Genomic DNA, 13,122 nt, shown 5'->3' with positions numbered 1-13,122 from the left:
TTAGCGGCGAAGCCACAGTACTGCAACGACCAGAACTCTGGGGCGCTGCACTCCCCCCTGGTTAAACACAGTACTCCGGGACTGGGAAGAAAAACAACAATACAGATTAGTAAACAGACATACAATTTTGTTGAGTGCAAAACAATAAGTATACTTGAACAGGCTTCCCTTTATGGGAGGTGAGGACACTTTTAACGTTACAAACATAGTCAACATTATAAATTACAGGCTATGCATAACTCCTGTTACCCAACCGGGTATTCTACTTAGTGCAAATTCTGGAACAATAAATTAACATTGCCTTTAGGAAACATACACTCTTAGTTTACCAAAGGCCTTCCTATAATCACATTACAGGGTAAGGTAACTTTACATTCTCCTACTTTGAACCTGCAGGACCGCCTGTCCCTATGGCACCAGACCTACTGCCTCTCCTTTCTTTTACAGGACCGCCCTGTTCATCCAGGGCCTACTGCCTTTCTCTACTATACATGGTATAGACATAACATTCCTTTCGTTTAAAGAACTCTGAGCCAGCTCTACTCGGCTCCTTTAAGGACTCACTCTCTAACCCCTACGGGTTCACTCTCTGTCCTTAGTAACAAAGTAACTTTCAATGGGGACGCGGGGTTTACCTTCTATCCTCACCTTCATTATTACTTCGCTTACTTTCAACTATGCAGACCTCTATCTCTACCCCTACGGGCTCTCTGCATCTTTTCTTTCTTCAAAACATTATTTATACATTTCAACAAATTCAACACATATAACTTAGCATGTAAAACAGTTACATTTCTTTTCAAGGCATCATTATGGCATTACTGTTCTGCAACAGTATCTCTCTCAAGTTCAGTTTCTCACATCCCCTTTAAGAGGAGACCAAGTCTCCCTAAGGTAGCTCGTCTTCTCAGCCTACCGGCCCATGCAAAGGTTCCGGCATGGTATCTTCGCAAAGTGTCTTTAACTAGAACCGGTAGGAAAGATATCTTCACAAAGTGTCTTTGGCTCAAGCAAATAGGGCAAATATCTTCGCAAAGTGTCTTTGGCTAAAACCAGTAGGGAGCACCTTTAAGAAGGTGCAAACTATTTACAAAGGAAGTTCGAATCATGCACAGTCCATGATTTCTGCAGTTTGTATAACTTTTGTGCAACAACTTCAGAAAAGGAAAACAAACAAAGAGGATCCCGGGTCAACAGAGGGATCCATTAACCCTGGGCGGGTTTATCAGCAACTTAAAGGAATAAAAGACAAACAGTAACTATTTACATTTTCATAAAGTGACTCTTCTTTCAGAAGTTTCCATGAGGCGCCTCCTGGCGGGCGGACCCCTGCAATCCAGGTTTCAGGTCCACTCCCGCTGCCAGATACACCCCATGGGTTTGGGTCTGTTGCACGACCAGGTCGTGTGCGGCGATCAAGGTCTGTGTTCCCACTTCTCTCTGTGCTGGCACATCCGGAACATCGGTCACTCGAAGGGGCACCTCTTTAGGCACGACAGTGGTGGCGGCGATCGGGTGGCGGATCGCAAGTTCTGTGGTCAGGCAGGTGGGGCCGACCAGGGTGGTTACAGATCGGTCACACGGCGGCACTTTGGCCACAGGGGCTGGTTTCTCTTTCTTGTAGACGTTCAGAGCGAACCACCCCTTTTCCCCAAGGTGCCGGGTGTAGGTAACACTGTCTCCCGGATAGAGGTCTCGATCGGGGTGACCCTCTCTAAGGTGTGACTCGACATCCCGTCGGTTAACAAAGACCTCTGCGTATAGCCCCGGTTCTTTAATGAAGCCCCAGCCTCCTTGGAGTTTAAAGACGGTGATGATGCCCTGCCTGCGCGGGGCCTGGTGAGTGGTGGGGTCCTTACGGGCCCGGTCCTTGACCGCCAAATCTTTTTGATGATAGGCCTCCCGTTTAGCCTGATGTGTTTTCTCTTCCTCTCGCCACCGCTGTTCTAGCTGGATCTGGTATTCCCCCCAGCTTAGGGCCTGCACCATTTCTCCCTTCTGGGTCTCCACCCCGGGGAACCCCATGAGATTGGATCCAGGGTTCACCCAGCGGCACACCGTGCGCTCCGCGCTGACCTCACACGGCAAGGGAGTAGGGGTGATTGGGGCTCGCATACGGTGTTCCATGCCCGTGGCTTCCTCCCACGGTAACAGGCGCTGAAGTCTATGGGTCCCCGGGAGAGGTGGTGCTGCTACGGGACCCACTAACACACCCTCTGCTAGTGGGGTAGAATCGGCGGACTCACCCACTGGTACGATTCCACTTTCCGCGACAGGTCCCGCTGGTTCTTCCGATGTCCGGGAATCCACTGCCGGTCCCACCTGATGCGGGGCCTGGACTCTTACATGCAGTTGGAGGAGCTGGTTATATAAATCCTCCATCTCGGCTCTCAGGAATTTGGTGTTATCCACGGAGGACAAGCTGCTGGGCTCAGTCGGGTAGTCAGGGGAGACTTCCACTTCAACCCCGCTGTCGGGTTCGGAGCTGCTGGCCATAGCGTCCTCCACGTGGGTCGCTTCCTGGTCTTTTTCCCGCTCTCTCCTGCGTGAGCAGTTTCGTTTTCTCTGCCTCCGCCCCCCATTAAGGATTAGGAGGCGGATCTCTGCTGCTGACGGACACGTCCTCACTGCACAGAAATATTTAGACTGGGCGGCCATTATTCTTCGCGCTCTCCAGCTCGTCTACGCCCACTCCACGCCCCTCTTCTCTTCCTGCGCTTTCCTCAGCGCTGCAATGGCGGCGGATTTTGGCGGCAAATGGCACAGCACACAGTCTTGCAATAAAGTACAGTCCAAGCACAGTAAATCACAGTCTCTAGGCACACATGACCTGATTCTTCAGGCTTAAGTAGATCCTGTTCGTGACGCCAAGTTGGAGCGCCCCGCCACCGCCGCAGGGCCGAGGGGTACCCGGAGCCGGGCCTCTGAGTCTCTGCTCTGGGGGTTGTCACGGTGGCTAGACCCGGTCCATGGCCCTGTCCGTCAGTGGGGGACGTCCGGTGAAATAGGTGGTAGTAATAGTAGCGATATAACGGTGCGGTTGTGGGGTGTGAGTCGCGGTAAATAACGAGGACACCAGTTTGCAGTCTCTTTACCTCTTTACTGGAGATCTCTGAGTCCTCAGTCCAGAATACGGTTCACCAGGCTGCGCAAGTCCGGCCGGTCCAATGGCACCTCCAGAGTTCTCCTCTCAGGTGGAAATCTGTGCCTTCCTTCTAGCGCTATGTGTTGTAGTCCTTCCCTGCTGTGCTTACGGAAAGTAACCCCACAACGGTTGTGTCTGTTTCTTAAGTTCCCTCACAACTCGATTTGATGTTCCTCTGAAATCCACCCCTTCCCTGTATTCAGGTTGGAATGGCACCCGTTTGTCAGGTAGGCCTGGAGTTCTTCCGGGACCCTAGAGACGCCCCTCTCCCGCAATTGCCCCCCAAGACTTCATAGGTGATATGTGGTAGACAGCCCGCCTGAGACCGACTGTCCTGCCGCTGTTTGGAGTATGGCTTGAAGCTGTATTCTAATCCACTCCCTCGGCGTTCCGGCCACCGGTATTGCGCCTCAGCAAGGTGCTGCCTCTTTCAGCACAACCCCTGCTGGTATTCTCCTTCTGCTTGATCTCGTTTCTCACTCAGCACAATCTGTCTCGCTTCTAGTCCTTTCCTTGAGTCCCGCCGCTTCCAGGAGCCTGCGCGGACCCGTTACGTTCTTTCAATGCCAAGCCTCTGCCAGGATCCCACCCCTGGCAGAGACCCTACAGTCTCTCCCTTCACAACACCCCCTGCCACAGGGTGTTGCTCCGTTCAATCCCGTCAGCGTTCTCTCTAACTTTCTGCCTGACCCCCAGTTTACCCACTATGGTGGGGAGTGGCCTAATGAATAGCACCCTTAGCTCCCCCCGGAGGCCCAGCTGTGAAACATATTGGTGTCTGTGATACCTGATTGGAGGAACTCCTTCGGTGCCATCGAACGTACCATGGCTCCCCTTAGCGGCGAAGCCACAGTACTGCAACGACCAGAACTCTGGGGCGCTGCACTTATGCACAGTAACAGGTCTTTCAATGTTTGAAAATAATGGCTTTGGGACTATGAATTGTAAATATTCATGATGACTTTTCTCCTTCAAACGCTGGAAAAAAGTCAGACAGTCTGCTTCCATGTAAAAGGAAATGTCATAATTACCGGCTTTAGGGAATTCTTGGATGCAAAAAATCTTCTCCAGTTTAATCCCGGTGAGCTCCAACACGATGTGTGCCTGTGGTCCTCAATCACCTCCAAACGCACTGTATTCTTCACTGCCGCCATTATAATGCCCAAGGCACGGATCGCTTTCTCCACCACTCGAACCCTGGATACGCACCTCTCAGCAAAGACCAGGGCAATAAACCCTGATCTTAGCCATGAGGCCGAGAAGCGTTAACCAGAAATGGTTTGCCACTTCTGACGCACCTAGGCCTAAAACTGACACCCATTGTGGAGACAGAGCAAAAGCGTGCCGCATGGAAGACATTTCCAGAAACTCTGGGATGCATTCTCAATGACAGTTCTGCTGTGTGTGTGTGTTGAAGCTGTGCACAACGCATTTTGAATCTGCATAACTCCGCCTACTTTGACCACACCCTCCATCCCCATTGTGACTGCACATGGATGTTCCGTGCCAAGATTCTATCTACTGCAGGCAGCGCACCTGGTTGCTCAAAAGCATTATAATACTAATCACACAGGTGTAGATAGACAAGACAAGCAGATTCAAGATCAGCACAGGCACCATTTTTACTTCTTTTTTTTTTTTTTTAATCCATACAATACACCGCATTGAAAAGTCGGTGGTCCACAAGAGGGAAACAATGCTTTCCCAAAGAATTCATGCGGTCACAAATGTGGTATGTATGGCAGAACTACTCATTGGATACTTCAATTTAAATACCAAGTGCTGACAGCAGGGGCCTAGTTTTGTAGACGACACATTATATTTGCAACACTGTAAGAAAGGCCTAATAGAGGCCTACATCTCAACACACCTGTTGCAGCAACCAGTAAAGAGAAATTGATTGACTGATTGATTGATTGATTGATTGATTGATTGCATATTGAATGCAATACAATGCTTGATATACATAGGTGAAAGCAAGGCAAGGCACACAAAATGTTGCAAATGGTCATGTGAAATCAAGCAAAATGCTACATTTGGCGGCATCTGAAATGTGCTTTTGTATGTATTCACAGAAAGGGTTGAAAGACAACTTGCGCTGATTTCAATTCAATCTGTTTTTGGAAACCGGATCAGAGAAGGAGTGCACTGTTCCCGGAGAGACTGCAATAACGGGTCAATGCGTGGAGTGGACAGAGCTAGCTCTTTTTCCATCTCCCTGTTCTAAAAATCCATTTAATATATGGTCCCCAAATAGGGGACGTATCAGATATTAAACTGATAAGAACAGACGAGGTTTCATCAGTGTCATAACTCAAAAATAAAACTCATCGTATTGAACGATATTAAACATGAGTTCGACTCATCATCTTGAAACCATTTCTTATTAAAATAAATATATCTACAAAACAAAACAAAAACAAATTACAAATAGTAAGAACACAAAACAAAACAACTATAGTTTCTCAAGTAAAGTATTTGTGACCGTTGTCAAAAGCCATTACTGCAATAAGTGTACAAGCCCTATCCCTCGTACTAGCTTTTTCATAATGCCCCTGTAAATGCTCTGGTATACCATATCTCCTAAAAAACCTTTCTTTATCTCTGACTAATTCATTCTTACAACTATTCACTAAATAATCCAAACGTTTTTCTTGATCCAATTTTGTTAATAACTCATTATAATAATGATCATCTTTATGTCTTTCTTCATGCCTCTTCTTTTCCCTTTTCCCTTCCAACTCTGTAGTGTCACATGAAGCCCCACCTTCCACCACCACTGAGTCAGCGGCACACTTCTTCTTATCCACTTCTTGTGAAAACTTTCCTTCAAGCTCCTCCTTCTTTTTTCCCTCTACTTTTTGTTCACTTATTTTCACCTTTTTTTCTGGCACCAACACTTTTTCTTCACTTTTCCTCTCTTTTCCCTTAGAAACAGTAGTCACTTTTACTTCTACCTTTTCTTGATTTTTCTTCCTACTTGGACAATTCTTAAAAATATGCGTAATATCATGACACAAATTACACTTCCTGCGATTTTTACAATCCTTTGACTCATGATCTTCTCCTTTACAAAAACCACATACGCCACCTGTGCAATCTTCTTTTTCATGCCCGTATCTTCCACAAATTCTACAAAACTTAGGCATACCACTGAAAAAAAAGTCTCCATTTACATTACCTAACTTAAACCTAGCTGGTGGAAACACAAGTCTCCCCTGATGATCCTCTTTAAGACGAACCAAAAATTTCCACTTCGAAGTCCAGAAACCAAATTCATTGAAAATCTTCCCATTTGGCACTACAGAAGTACAATAAAACTTCAAAAAAGTGATTATATCCTCCTCATCTACTAATGGAGAGTACATTTTAATTATCACCCATTTCTCTTTAGGAGGAAAGTGAGGTATAACTTTCACTCCCTCCATTCTTTTATCCTGAGTTGCAAGTATTCTTCTTAGATGATCTTCAAATAAGTCTCTATCCACAAAAACAATGTCATACACTCCTCTCTTAGGATAATCCATAATCGCCAACACATCTTCTGTTTTTACCTTAAAAAGATCCAGCAGAATTTCCCGCATCACATACTGGAAGTCCTTCTGAACACGAAAGTTCTCTTGCACATACAGCCGAATGGAATTCTGCACTTTAGAAAATCCAGGAACATCCTCCGATCCTCTATCCTGCGAAGTTGCAGCCATTTTCCTCACGAAAAGTCTCCACTCCTCCTCAAAAGGACCCTTCAACACCGAAGTGTCAGGTAGGTGATCGCCTCTCGTTGTCTGGGGACTAAGCCGGACGCCTATAGCAGCAAGGGGGTGAAGTCCCCACCGTTAAGTGAGGACGATCCCCCAAGGCCGACGAACCGGGTACCCCAGACACCTTAGGCCAGACCAAGTGCAGCAACAGTCAAGCCACTACACTTGATCTTAGCCATTCGGCTAGAAGCGTTAACCAGAAATGGTTTGCCACTTCTGACGCACCTAGGCCTAAAACTGACACCCATTGTGGAGACAGAGCAAAAGTGTGCCGCAGGGAACACATTTCCAGAAACTCTGAGATGCATTCTCAATGACAGTTCTGCTGTGTGTGTGTTCAAGCTGTGCACAACGCGTTTTGAATCTGCATAACTCACCACACCCTCCATCCCCATTGTGACTGCACATGGATGTTCCGTGCCAAGATTCTATCTACTGCAGGCAGCGCACCTGGTTGCTCAAAAGCATTAGTGTACTAATCACACAGGTGTAGATGGACAAGACAAGCAGATTCAAGATCAGCACAGGCACCATTTTTACTTCTTTTTTTTTTTTAAATGCATATAATACACCGCATTGAAAAGTCGATGGTCCACAAGAGGGAAACAATGCTTTCCCAAGGAATTCATGCGGTCACAAATGTGGTATGTATGGCAGAACTACTCATTGGATACTTCAATTTAAATACCAAGTGCTGACAGCAGGGGCCTAGTTTTGTAGACGACACATTATATTTGCAACACTGTAAGAAAGGCCTAATAGAGGCCTACATCTCAACACACCTGTTGCAGCAACCAGTAAAGAGAAATTGATTGACTGATTGATTGATTGATTGCATATTGAATGCAATACAATGCTTGATATACATAGGTGACAGCAAGGCCAGGCACACAAAATGTTGCAAATGGTCAATTGAAATCAAGCAAAATGCTACATTTGGCGGCATCTGAAATGTGCTTCGCTGAAAGTATTGAAAGTACTGAAAAGTATTCACAGAAAGGGTTGAAAAAGACAATTTGCGCTGATTTCAATTCAATCTGTTTTTGGAAACCGGATCAGAGAAGGAGTGCACTGTTCCCGGAGAGACTGCAATAACGGGTCAATGCGTGGAGTGGACAGAGCAAGCTCTTTTTCCATCTCCCTGTTCTAGAAATCCATTTAACCCCTTAATCCCGTATGACGTACTATCCCGTCAAGGTGACCTGGGACTTAATTCCGGGTGACGGGATAGTACGTCATACGCGATCGGCCGCGCTCACGGGGGGAGCGCGGCCGATCGCGGCCGGGTGTCAGCTGCCTATCGCAGCTGACATCCGGCACTATGTGCCAGGAGCGGTCACGGACCGCCCCCGGCACATTAACCCCCGGCACACCGCGATCAAACATGATCGCGGTGTACCGGCAGTATAGGGAAGCATCGCGCAGTGAGGGGGCTCCCTGCGGGCTTCCCTGAGACCCCCGGAGCAACGCGATGTGATCGCGTTGCTGCGAGGGTCTCCTACCTCCTTCCTGGCTGCAGGTCCCGGATCCAAGATGGCCGCGGCATCCGGGTCCTGCAGGGAAGGAGGTGGCTTACCGAGTGCCTGCTCAGTGCAGACGCTGGTAAGCCTGCACCGATGTAAGTGAGATCGGTGATCTGATAGAGTGCTGTGCACACTATCAGATCATCGATCTGTGATGTCCCCCCCTGGGACAAAGTAAAAAAGTAAAAAAAAAAATTTTCCACATGTGTAAAAAAAAAAAAAAAAAAAAAATCCTAAATACATAATAAAAAAATATATATATATTATTCCCATAAATACATTTCTTTATCTAAATAAAAAAAACAAAACAATAAAAGTACACATATTTAGTATCGCCGCGTCCGTAACGACCCAACCTATAAAACTGCCCCACTAGTTAACCCCTTCAGTAAACACCGTAAGAAAAAAAAAAAAAAACGAGGCAAAAAACAACGCTTTATTACCATACCGCCGAACAAAAAGTGGAATAACACGCGATCAAAAAGACTGATATAAATATCCATGGTACCGCTGAAAACGTCATCTTGTCCCGCAAAAAACAAGCCGCCATACAGCATCATTAGCAAAAAAATAAAAAAGTTATAGTCCTGAGAATAAAGCGATACCAAAATAATTATTTTTTCTATAAAATAGTTTTTATCGTATAAAAGCGCCAAAACATAAAAAAATGATATAAATGAGATATCGCTGTAATCGTACTGACCCGTCGAATAAAACTGCTTTATCAATTTTACCAAACGCGGAACGGTATAAACGCCTCTCCCAAAAGAAATTCATGAATAGCAGGTTTTTGGTCATTCTGCCTCACAAAAATCGGAATAAAAAGTGATCAAAAATGGTCACGTGTCCGAAAATGTTACCAATAAAAACGTCAACTCCTCCCGCAAAAAACAAGACCTCACATGACTCTGTGGAGCAAAATGTGGAAAAATTATAGGTCTCAAAATGTGGAGACGCAAAAACTTTTTTGCTATAAAAAGCGTCGCTGGTTTCACACTTGCGTTTTTGTCTGCAGCGTTTTTTGCACAAAAAAAGCATGCGTTTTTTCCCTATATTTAACATTGAAAACGCATGCGTTTTTTTGTACGGGTTTGGTCGCGTTTTCAAACGCATGTGTTTTTTTTCTGCATGCGTTCATTTTCAGAAATACAACCTGCAGTATTTTCTTGCGTTTTTAAGCACATGCGTTTGCGTTAAAAACGCATGCGTTTTTATCGGAAAAAAAAACAGAAAACACACTGAAAAGCCACCCACCACCATCAAGGTGATAAAGAGATCCAAACCCTAACCCTAACTCTACCCCTAACCTCACCCCTAACCGTTTAATGAACATTTTCTGACAGTCATAGTGCCACGTATTTCAGTGCCACGTATTTCAGTGCCACGTATTTCAGTGCCACGTATTTCAGTGCTACGTGTTTCAGTGCCACGTATTTAAGTGCCACGTATCACGTATTTCAGTGCCACGTATCACGTATTTCAGTGCCACATATTTTAGTGCCACGTATTTAAGTACCACGTATTTCAGTTGCACGTATTTCAGTTGCACGTATTTCAGTGCCACGTATTTCAGTGCCACGTATTTCAGTGCCACGTATCACGTATTTAAGTGCCACGTATTTCAGTGCCACGTATTTCAGTGCCACGTATTTCAGTCACGTTTAGGGTTAGGGGTAGGGGTAGGGTTAGGGCTAGGGTTAGGGTTAGGGCTAGGGTTGGAGGTAAAGTTAGGGTTAGGGTTGGGGCTAAAGTTAGGGTTGGGGCTAAAGTTAGGGTTAGGGTTTGGATTACATTTACGGTTTGGATTAGGGTTGGGATTAGAATTATGGGTGTGTCAGGGCTAGGGGTGTGGTTAGGGTTACCGTTGGGATTAGGGTTAGGGGTGTGTTTGGGTTAGGGTTTCAGGTAGAATTGGGGAGTTTCCACTGTCCAGGCACATCAGGGGCTCTCCAAGCGCGACATGGCGTCCAATCTCAATTCCAGCCAATTCTGCGTTGAAAAAGTAAAACAGTGCTCCTTCCCTTCCGAGCTCTCCCGTGCGCCCAAAAAGGGGTTTACCCCAACATATGTGTTATCAGCGTACTCGGGACAAATTGAACAACAACTTCTGGGGTTCAAGTTCTCTTGTTATCCTTAGGAAAATAAAAATTTGGGGGGCTAAAAATCATTTTTGTGGGAAAAAAAAGATGTTTTATTTTCACGGCTCTGCGTTATAAACTGTAGTGAAACACTTGGGGGTTCAAAGTTCTCACAACACATCTAGATAAGTTCCTTGGGAGGTCTAGTTTCCAATATGGGGTCACTTGTGGGGGGTTTGTACTGTTTGGGTACATCAGGGGCTCTGCAAATGCAACGTGACGCCTGCAGACCAATCCATTTAAGGCTGCATTCCAAATGGCGCTTCTTCCCTTCCGAGCTCTGTCATGCGCCCAAACAGTGGTTCCCCCCCACATATGGGGTATCGGCGTACTCAGGACAAATTGGAAAACAAATTTTGGGGTCCAATTTATTCTGTTACCCTTGTAAAAATACAAAGCTGGGGGCTAAAAAATCATTTTTGAGAAAAAAAAAAAAAATGATTTTCACGGCTCTGCGTTATAATCTGTAGTGAAACACTTGGGGGTTCAAAGCTCTCAAAACACATCTAGATAAGTTCCTTAGGGGGTCTACTTTCCAAAATGGTGTCACTTGTAGGGAGTTTCAATGTTTAGGCACATCAGGGGCTCTCCAAACGCAACATGGCGTCCCATCTCAATTCCAGTCAATTTTGCATTGAAAAGTCAAATGGCGCTCCTTCCCTTCCAAGCTCTGCCATGCGCCCAAACAATGGTTTACACCCACATATGGGGTATCAGCGTACTCAGGACAAATTGCACAACATTTTTTGGGGTCCAATTTCTTCTCTTACCCTTGGGAAAATAAAAAATTGGGGGTGAAAAGATCATTTTTGTGAAAAAAATATGATTTTTTATTTTTACGGCTCTGCATTATAAACTTCTGTGAAGCACTTGGTGGGTCAAAGTGCTCACCACACATCAAGATAAGTTCCATAGGGGGTCTACTTTCCAAAATGGTGTCACTTGTAGGGGGTTTCAGTGTTTAGGCACATCAGGGGCTCTCCAAACGCAACATGGCGTCCCATCTCAATTCCAGTCAATTTTGCATTGAAAAGTCAAATGGCGCTCCTTTCCTTCCGAGCTCTGCCATGCGCCCAAACAGTGGTTTACCCCCACATATGGGGTATCAGCGTACTCAGCACAAATTGTACAACAACTTTGGGGGTCCATTTTCTCCTGTTACCCTTGGTAAAATAAAACAAATTGGAGCTGAAATAAATTTTGTGTGAAAAAAAGTTAAATGTTCATTTTTATTTAAACATTCCAAAAATTCCTGTGAAACACCTGAAGGGTTAATAAACTTCTTGAATGTGGTTTTGAGCACCTTGAGGGGTGCAGTTTTTAGAATGGTGTCACACTTGGGTATTTTCTATCATATAGACCCCTCTAAATGACTTCAAATGAGATGTGGTCCCTAAAAAAAAATGGTGTTGTAAAAATGAGAAATTGCTGGTCAACTTTTAACCCTTATAACTCCGTCACAAAAAAAAATTTTGGTTCCAAAATTGTACTGATGTAAACTAGACATGTGGGAAATGTTACTTATTAAGTATTTTGCGTGACATATGTCTGTGATTTAAGGGCATAAAAATTCAAAGTTGGAAAATTGCGAAATTTTCAAAATTTTCGCCAAATTTCCATTTTTTTCACGAATAAACGCAAGTTATATCGAATAAATTTTACCACTAACATGAAGTACAATATGTCACGAGAAAACAATGTCAGAATCGCCAAGATCCGTCAAAGCGTTCCAGAGTTATAGCCTCATAAAGGGACAGTGGTCAGAATTGTAAAAATTGGCCCGGTCATTAACGTGCAAACCACCCTCGGGGCTTAAGGGGTTAATATATGGTCCCCAAATAGGGGACGTATCAGATATTAAACGGATAAGAACAGATACTACTACACTTGAGCGGCGGCCATTCGGCCAGAAGCGTTAACCAGAAATGGTTTGCCACTTCTGACGCACCTAGGCCTAAAACTGACACCCATTGTGGAGACAGAGCAAAAGCGTGCCGCATGGAAGACATTTCCAGAAACTCTGGGATGCATTCTCAATGACAGTTCTGCTGTGTGTGTGTGTTCAAGCTGTGCACAACGCATTTTGAATCTGCATAACTCCGCCTACTTTGACCACACCCTCCATCCCCATTGTGACTGCACATGGATGTTCCGTGCCAAGATTCTATCTACTGCAGGCAGCGCACCTGGTTGCTCAAAAGCATTAGTGTACTAATCACACAGGTGTAGATAGACAAGACAAGCATATTCAAGATCAGCACAGGCACCATTTTTACTTTTTTTTTTTAAATGCATACAATACACCGCATTGAAAAGTCGGTGGTCCACAAGAGGGAAACAATGCTTTCCCAAAGGATTCATGCGGTCACAAATTTGGTATGTATGGCAGAACTACTCATTGGATACTTCAATTTAAATACCAAGTGCTGACAGCAGGGGCCTAGTTTTGTAGACGACACATTATATTTGCAACACTGTAAGAAAGGCCTAATAGAGGCCTACATCTCAACACACCTGTTGCAGCAACCAGTAAAGAGAAAGTGATTGACTGATTG

General features: G+C 45.2%; 1 non-coding gene and 2 pseudogenes across 1 annotated transcript; all 3 read right to left on the bottom strand.

Moving 5' to 3' along the window:
* Window positions 1-5,283: 5,283 nt before the first annotated feature.
* Window positions 5,284-5,469, bottom strand: LOC143770714 (U2 spliceosomal RNA). The gene has a single exon (XR_013214712.1). It is a non-coding gene; the product is annotated as a U2 spliceosomal RNA (small nuclear RNA).
* Window positions 5,470-7,967: 2,498 nt separating this feature from the next.
* On the bottom strand, window positions 7,968-8,094 carry LOC143770789 (U2 spliceosomal RNA; annotated as a pseudogene).
* Window positions 8,095-12,381: 4,287 nt separating this feature from the next.
* Window positions 12,382-12,484, bottom strand: LOC143770787 (U2 spliceosomal RNA; annotated as a pseudogene).
* Window positions 12,485-13,122: the final 638 nt, after the last annotated feature.

Source organism: Ranitomeya variabilis, chromosome 4 (genome assembly GCF_051348905.1).
Source record: "Ranitomeya variabilis isolate aRanVar5 chromosome 4, aRanVar5.hap1, whole genome shotgun sequence".
Lineage (NCBI taxonomy): Eukaryota > Metazoa > Chordata > Amphibia > Anura > Dendrobatidae > Ranitomeya > Ranitomeya variabilis.
Note: the sequence above shows the minus strand (reverse complement) of the source record. Positions and strands in the feature narration are given on the sequence as shown.